Source organism: Cebus imitator, unplaced genomic scaffold (genome assembly GCF_001604975.1).
Source record: "Cebus imitator isolate Cc_AM_T3 unplaced genomic scaffold, Cebus_imitator-1.0 Scaffold82, whole genome shotgun sequence".
In the NCBI taxonomy this organism is placed as follows: Eukaryota; Metazoa; Chordata; class Mammalia; order Primates; family Cebidae; genus Cebus; species Cebus imitator.
Genome location: NW_016107397.1, coordinates 5,025,672 through 5,033,969, shown reverse-complemented (window position 1 = coordinate 5,033,969; position 8,298 = coordinate 5,025,672).

Below are 8,298 nucleotides of genomic sequence, written 5' to 3'. Positions count from 1 at the left end.
TTTTTTTGAGACAGAGTTTCCCTCTTGTTGCTCAGGCTGGAATGCAATGGCACAATCTTGGCTCACTGCAACCTCCACCTCCCAGGTTCAAGCGATTCTCCTGCCTCAGCGTCCCAAGTAGCTGGGATTATAGGCATGCACCACCACACCCAGCTAGCTTTGTATTTTTAGTGGAGACGGTGTTTCTCCATGTTGGTCAGGCTGGTCTCCAACTCCTGATCCAGGTGATCCACCCACCTCGGCCTCCCAAAGTGCTGGGATTACAGGTGTGAGCCACTGCACCCGGCTAGACTGCAATAGTTCTTAACTAGTTTCTGAGTCCCAAACCTCTTTGATAATCTGATGGAAACTCTGGAATCCTTCCTCCAGAAAAATTCATATGTGCAAATATACATCAAAATTTGCTTCTGATTTCAGTGGGTTTATGATCACCTGAAACCAATTTATGAATCGTGTAAGGACCTCTAGCCCCTAGATTAATAACTCCTTTTTTATTCTTTAAGAGACAGGGTCTCACTCTGTCACTCAGGCTGAAAGGCAGTGCCGTGATCATGGCTGACTTTAGCCTTGAACTCCTGAGCTCAAACAATCCTCCCACCTCAGTCCCCCAAGTACCTGGGACTACAAGCGTGTGCCAACACACACACCTGGCTGAATTTTTTATTTTTTGTACACACAGGGTCTTACATTGTCGCCCACACTAGTCGCCTCAAGTGATCCCCCTGCTTCGACTTCCCAAAGGGCTAAGATTACAGGCATGAGCCACTGTATTCAGCCCAATAACTTTTTTTTTTTTGAGATGGAGTCTTGCCCTGTCGCCCAGGCTGGAGTGCAATGGCACCATCTCGGGTCACTGCAACCTCTGCCTCCCGGATTCTAGCTATTCTCCTGCCTCAGCCTTCCAAGTAGCTGGGATTGCAAGCGTGCACCACCACACCCAGCTAATTTTTGTATTTTTAATAGTTAGTAGAGATGAGGTTTCACCATGTTGGCCAGACTGGTCTCGCACTCCTGACCTCAAGTGATCCACCCACCTTGGCCTCCCAAAGTGCTGGGATTACAGGTGTGGTGACTTCCAACAAACTGGAAACTTCATGAATCAGACATTCTTGTACTAATCAAGAAGAATGGTAGCTGAGTGCCAAGCTGTGGCAAATATTCACCATAGTTCCTGCTGGCAAGGAGGTGACCCAATTCCCCACTCATACAGTTGTGCAGAACCCATAACCAAATCATTGCCCTCTGCATTTGCAGAGTATCTACATCAAGCTCACCCTTCCGCTGAGTCCTGGTGAGGCTCTAATCTTACCCTGATGGTGCAAAAATGGAAACAAGTAAGGATCAATGTGACAAAGATTCCCCTACTTACCAAGAAAGGGGTGGGGAGCTGTACCTCATTACTTAAAGGCATTCATATAAACAAATTAAGTTAATTTGGAGTTTAACAGCAACTGGTTTGTGTGACAGAGGGATGCTAGGTCATTATTAGTTGCTATTCCTGCTTAGTGAACACGATGAAGGTTTTTCAAGGACAGCGATCTCCAATCCAGCTTCCTGTCCCTTTTTCGGTGCCTGCATTGTACTGGTAGCCAATACTGTCTGTCTGTCGCTTTAGCCTGCATCAATCCTCCATCTGCCTAGGATTTCTCTGGACCTAGTCTTGCCTAGGACTTAATCCATAGAATGGCCTTAAGATTTTGTTCTTTTTCTTCCCAGGAATCATATTTTAAAAACACAATTTTGTCATTTGTATGCAACTATTAGTAATATTAATTCATCTTTCCTCTCTTTGTACTGTAGAATAGTAAGCAAACTTTTTTTTTTTTTTTTTTGAGACAGGATCTTGTCCTGTTGCCAGGCTGGAGTGCAATGGTGCAATCATAGCTCACTGCATTCTCCACTTCCTGGGCTTTACTGATCCTCCAGCCTCGGCCTCCCAATGCTGAGTAGCTGGGGACCACGGTATGCACCACCATGCCCGGCTAATTTTTTTTTTTTTTTGAGATGGAGTTTTGCTCTTGTTGCCCAGGCTGGAGTGCAATGGCGTGATCTCAGCTCACCTTATCCTTCACCTCCTGGGTGCAAGCGATTCTCCTGCCTCAGCCACCTGAGTAGCTGGGATTACAGGCATGCGCCACCATGCCCGGCTAATTTTGTATTTTTAGTAGAGATGGGATTTCTCCATGTTGGTCAGGCTGGTCTTGAACTCCTGACCTCAGGTGATCTGCCTGCACTGGTGTCCAAAAGTGCTGGGATTACAGGCGTGAGACACTGCATCCAACCACCAGGCTAATTTAAAAAAAAAAATTTTTTTTTTCTAAGGACAGGGTCTCCCTATGTTGCACAGGTCGGTCTTGAACCCCTGGGCTCAAGCATTCCTCCCACCTCAGCCTCCAAAAGTGCTGGGATAATAGGTGTGAGCCACTGCTCTGGTCACAAACATTAAGAACTTCCTATGTACCAGGCAATGTGGTAACATACAAGGAATTTTAAAAGGTCAACAAGATATAGTCCCTGTATTTTGTGGTTCACATCTAGTCATGGAGCGCATCACATAAACACATTATTAAAACAATGTATAGGCTGGGTGCGTGGCTCATGCCTGTAATCCCAGCACTTTGGGAGGTGGAGGCAGGCGGATCACCTGAATTCAGGAGTTCAAGACCAGCCTGGCCAACATGGTGAAACTCCATCTCTACTGAAAATACAAAAATTAGCTGGGCATGGTGGCAGGTGCCTGTAATCCCAGCTACTTGAGGGGCTGAAGCAGGAGAATTGCTTGAACCCAGGAGGCAGAAGTTGCAGTGAGCCAGTATTGTGCCACTGCACTCCAGCCTGGGCAACACAGCAAGATTCCTTCTCAAAAAAAAAAAAAAAATGTATAAATGTGGTGGAAAGGACTGACTGAAGCAGTCCCCTTCTCTGTGGACACCAATACGCCTTGGATATGGGCATCCAAAGGGAAGCGTTTGGTGGGTTCATCAGGATTATATGTGGAAAGTAACTTGCATGTTTGGTGGTTTTGCTGCTGATCTTAGTTTCTAAAGAGATTCAAAAATTAACAGTGGTTAATTCAGGAACCTTACAAATTTAAATATACTCGGGACATATCTTTGGTAACTTTATGTCTTGTAAAGCGGCCCCAACCTTTGCTATTTAAAAGGCTTGAGCAGTTCTGTCTCCACAAGCCGCATCTATTTCTGCTGTGAGTTTTCATATCGGGTTGTCACTTAAAGGTATAATCATTTTAGACATCGCAATCTGCTCAGAAAGCAAGGTCTGTGATGTCTTCACTGCGTGCAAAATGAGGACTGCCGTGCCTCTCTTTAATAAGCAAGAAACCTCAGGATCAAATGGGAAAACAGTTTTATTTTTCACTAAGGAAAGACTGTACTTACTTTAGTTGAATTTATAGATTATGATTGGATCCTCAATTCATTGACAAAAATTAAGAGAAGGGTTTTTTTTTTTTAATTTTTATATATTTTTAGAGATGGCGTCTTACTATGTTTGCCCAGGCTAGAGTGCAGTGGCTATTCACAGGTGCGATCCCACTACTGATCAGCACAGGAGTTTTGGCCTGCTCTGTTTCTAACCTGGGCCAGTTCACCCCTCCTTAGACAACCTGGTGGTCCCCTGCTCCCAGGAGGTCACCATATTGATGCCGAACTTAGTGCGGACACCCAATCAGCATAGCACACTACAGCCCAGAACTCCTGGACTCAAGCGATCCTCCAGCCTCCGCCTCCCGAGTAGCTGGGGCTACAGGCACGTACCACTGTGCCCAGCTAAGAGAAGGTTTAAATGTTGTGACAAGCCACCATGCATAGGAATGGAGTATTTTTATAATAACAGGCTGGTCTTAGGAGAATGCTTACCTTGCTAAGGGGGTGAGCATCGTAGGGATGTTTCATGGAATCTGTTGGACTAACACATTTCCCCGAAGGAGTTTAAGCTCCCTAAATGCAATACTTTGCAAAATAATTTTTATATATGTGGGAGGAGAAAGGAAGTGGGTAGGGGGTTGGTACCAATAGTGAATGACTTTAAAAAGATATAAACTTGGCCGGGCACAGTGGCTCACATGTGTAATCCCAGCACTTTGGGAGGCCAAGGCGGGCGGATCATGAGGTCAAGAGATCCAAACCATCCTGGCTAACATGGTGAAACCCTGTCTCTACTAAAAAATACAGAAATTAGCTGGGCGTGTTGGCACGCGCCTGTAGTCCCAGCTGCGTGGGAGACGGAGGCAGGAGAATCGCTTCAACCCGAGAGGCAGAGGTTGCAGTGAGCTGAGATCGTGCCACTGCACTCCAGCCTGGCGCCTGGCGACAGAGCAAGAGCCTATCTCAAAAACAAAAACAAAAACCAAAAAAAACACAGTTTCACGCATACATACCATGGAGAGACACATGACCACAGCNCTATCTCAAAAAAAAAAAAAAAAAAAGACATAAACTTACCAGTTGTTTAGAACATGATATTTGGGGCTGGGCACAGTGGCTTATGCCTGTAATCCCAGCACTTTGGGAGGCCAAGGAGGGCAGATTGCTTGAGGTCAGGAGTTCAAGACCAGCCTGGTCAACATGGTGAAACTTCATCTCTACTAAAAATATGAAAATTAGCCAGGCATGGTGGCCCTCACCTATAATCTCAGCTACTTGGGAGGCTGAGGCAGGAGAATCACTTGAACCTGAGAGGCACTGGTGCAGTGAGCTAAGATTGAGCCACTGCCCTCCAGCCTGGGCAACAGTGAGTGAGATTCTGTCTCCAAAAAAAAAAAAGAACAAGGATAAACCCCAGAACAATTAATTCCCTGGTGTGAATTTGGCATCAACATGTTCCCTTAAATTCTGAGATTTGAATTTTGTCATCTACAAAATAGAGGTGATACCAACATCATACAACTTATTGCAAGCATTACTGGTATAGAAGATGATGTCTTTGAAAGTGCTTTGTAGAAGTGTTATATAAATGATCATTCTTGGCCAGGCGCAATGGCTCATGCTTGCAATAGCACTTTGGGAGGACCACCTAAGTTCAGGAGTTCAAGACCAGACTGGCCAACATGGCGAAACCCTATCTCTACTAAAAATACAAAAAATTAGCCAGGCGTGGTGGCACATGCCTGTAATCCCAGCTACTCAGGAGGCTGAGGCAGGAAAATTGCTTGAACCCGGGAGGCAGAGGTTGCAGTGTGCCACGATTGTACCATTGCACCCCAGCCCGGGCAACAGAGCAAGACTCTGTCTCGAAAAAGAAAAGAAAGAAAAGATTGTTCTTGATCTTGGAGTAAACCTACAAGTGTCTAAAAAGAGACTTTGGTTTTCTTTGCATATTTACTGAATATCTATATAGTAACCAGAACTTTATACATTTTAAAAGCTCCCTGATGGGTACAGTGGCTCATGCCTGTAATCCCAGCACTTTACAGGGCTGAGGTGAAAGGATTACTTGAGCCCAGGAATTCAAGACCAGCCTGGGTAACATAGCAAGACCTCATCTCTACAAAAAATAGATAAAAATGAAAATCAGCCAGGTGTGGTTGATCATGCCTGTAGTCCCTGCCATTCAGGAGGCTGTGGTGGGAGGATCATTTGAGCCCAGGAGTTCAAAGCTGCAGTGAGTCATCATCACACCACTGCACTTCAGCCTGGGTGACAGAGCAAAGGTCTCTAAAAAAAGGAAAAGAAAAGAAGTTTCCATAATTTTTAATAATTGTTTAATGTTATGATCCCCTTCCCAAAATGCACTTTAAATGTTTTCTAAATAATCACACTTCTCAAAGACAAGTAAATCAGGGATATAGAATATTTTTTCCATTCATACTTTGCTGAAAGTGAGCAAAAAAAGAATGTTTACTTTAGAGGAGAGTAGCTCACACACAAAATGCTTTTCTTTTTGAGATAGTGTCTCTCTGTTGCCCAGGCTGGAGTACAGTGGCATGATCTCAGCTCACTGCAACCCGGGTTCAAGTGATTCTCATGTCTCAGCCTCTCAAGTAGCTAGGACTACAGGTGCCCACCACCACCATACCTGGCTAATTTATGTATTTTTAGTATAGATGGGGTTTCACCATGTTGGTCAGGCCAGTCTTGAACTCCTGACCTCAAGTGATCAGCCTACCTTGGGCTCCCAAAGTGCTGAGATTACATGTGTGAGCCACCACACCCAGCAAAAATGCCTTTTTATTACAGGTAACTCCCAGGTCATTTAACAGACTTTGATCATATGTAGTTATGCTTCAGAAACTTAGGTCTTGAATCTATGTTCATGTAAATACACCATGAAATTACACAGTTTTAATGTTTGAGGTTTTCCTAGATTTTAAATCACTAAAAAGCTACCGATGATAAACTTGACACATCCACTCAATTCTATCTCCTAGACAGAAGTCAGCAGTTTGGTGAACAGGCTTCCAGAATTATTTTCTACACATATACTAACACATATATACTTTGTATAAAACTTTATATATATACACGCACACGTGTGTCTGTGTGTGTATATGTATACAGACATATGCACATATATTTCTTGATTCACCAATTTAGGACATTATGTGTTGGCTCTTCATTTATGAAAGATGAAGAGTGGTGACTAACACTTCTTTCTTCCTGCCTCCATTTTTATAGTTACTATTTTCAGTTTTTCTATTTGTACTTTTAAATATTTTTTGAACCTGTTTCCTCTCCTATCAGCTTGTTACTTATGATCCCCTCCATGTTAGACAAAGACATTGGCACTCAGCCATCTGTTCCACTCTATACTCCCACCTTCATCCTTCTCAGCTGAACGTTGACAATGTCAAGGATGACAAGTCACATTCTCTTCTGTGTGCATTACTGGCTTCCCTGTTTTGTCTATTGATTCTATAAATGGATTGTTTTAGAATCAAGGTCAAAATCACACCACATTTCAGTTGGCTTCATGTTTGGATCTGGAGTTTTCTTATATATTTTTTATTGTTGTTTCTAATTGCTTTATTTTCCTCTTATTGGTGTTAAAGAACAGACTTATGGGGTTTTTTCTTGGTTTTGAGATAGGATCTTGCTCTGTTGCCCAGGCTGGAGTGTAGTGATATGATAACAGCTCACTGCAGCCTCAACCTCCTGGGTTCAAATGATCCTCCCACCTCAGCCTCCTGAATAGCTAGGACTGTCAGCACCACCACACTCCACTTTTTTAATTATAGAGGTGGGTTTTCATCATGTTGCCCAGGCTGGTCTCAATCTCCTGGGCTCCAGCAATCTGCCTGCCTCAGCCTCCCTAAGTGCTGGGATTACAGACATGAGCCACTGCGCGCAGCCCAGATTGATGTTTTCTTTGTCATGCCATTAGTATCATCTGGCATCTTAGCCATTTTACTGCTTGGAATCAATTTCATTCTTCCAACGAGAATTAACTTTATTCTTCTTGTTGAAGACAGCCTACCTGTAGCTCGCTGCCCCGTCGGTTCTAATATGGAGAAAACAGCCTTCCAGGTCTCCTGTACAGCTCTCATCTTGAGATTGCTTTTCAGGGGACTTAGTCTAGGTTGGTTTCACCACTTCTTGTATTTTACCTTTCTCTTTTCTGGAGGTGGGATATGTTACTTACATCCTTTCTTAATGGAGTACATTCTCAAGTAACTTTCTTAGTACTTGAAATTTCATCTTTCTGAGTTTATATCTGAAAATATGATTATGCCTTATATGGCAATGTAGTTCTAAATAATTTATGGTTGTAAATTTATGAATTTTCCTTTTTTTTTTTAGACAGAGTTTCGCTGTTGTTGCCCAGGCAGGAGTGCAATGGCACGATCTCAGCCCACCTCAACCTCCACCTCCCACGTTCAAGCGATTCTCCTGCCTCAGCCTCCCAAGTAGCTGGGATTACAGGCACCCACCACCACACCCAGCTACTTTTGAATTTTTTTTAGTAGAGATGAGGTTTTGCCATGTTGGTCTGGCTGGTCTCAAACCCCTGACCTCAGGTGATCCACCCATCTCGGTCTCCCAGAGTGCTGGGATTGCAGACACGGCCACTGCGTCCAGCCAGAACTTAGAATTTTTCTATCATTCAGTGTCCACAAAGAGAAATCTGAGGCCAATCCAATTCTCATTCTTTTATAATCTATTTTTTCCTTCTGGAAAGAGTCTTCTATTTATTCTTGGCATTCTGAAATTTTACAGTATCAAATCCAGGGATTGATCATTTTTATTCTGCTTGGTATTCAATGAGCCCTTTCAGCCTAGAGATTTACTTTCTTCAATTCTGATAAATTTGTTTTTTTTTTTTTTTTTTGAGACGGAGTTT